Here is a 626-nt window from a genome sequence, read left to right as displayed (position 1 = left end):
GACAAGCCCGAGGAGGCAGCAGGCACCCGTGCATCCCAATAGATGTGTGAGCTGAGCTCGCGTACATCCAATGTAGCGCGGAGTGTGACAGGCCTGGGGAGGTGGCAGGCGTCCGTGCATCCCAAGAGGTGGCCGTCCTGCGCTCATGTACATCCGACGTAGCGCAGAGCGTGACAGGCCCGAGGAGGCAGCAAGGGTCCGTGCATCCCGAGAGGCAGCTGTCCTGCGCTCATGTACATCCAACCCAGCGCATGGCGTGACAGGCCCAGGTGCAGCCGTCCTGCGCTCGTGCGGGGCACGGACATGGGCCTTCTTGAAGGAGAAACTAGGCTGAGCGCTGGTCCAAAAAAAGAGTGAGTTGCCCCGGCGCCTGCCAAGCGAGACTCCCTCTTGCTGGGGATACTACTGACACAAACGGGGTACATTTCAGACGTGTGTGTGTGCGAGAGCGCGAGATTGGGAACACCAGCCCTCACAGCACCCCCCTCGCTGGTGGAGGAGTGCCCGGGTGTGTCCAGGCTGAGGTGGACCGGGCTGGGGGGATCCCGGGGGCAGCAGGCCCAGGAGAGGCGGCTCGGGGCGGGGCGGGGCCTGGCGCTGCGGGGCCGGGGCTGCAGGGGGCGCCG

Source organism: Gavialis gangeticus, unplaced genomic scaffold (assembly GCF_001723915.1).
Source record: "Gavialis gangeticus isolate Ggan-Ray unplaced genomic scaffold, GavGan_comp1, whole genome shotgun sequence".
Lineage (NCBI taxonomy): Eukaryota > Metazoa > Chordata > Crocodylia > Gavialidae > Gavialis > Gavialis gangeticus.
This window is presented reverse-complemented; position numbering follows the sequence as displayed.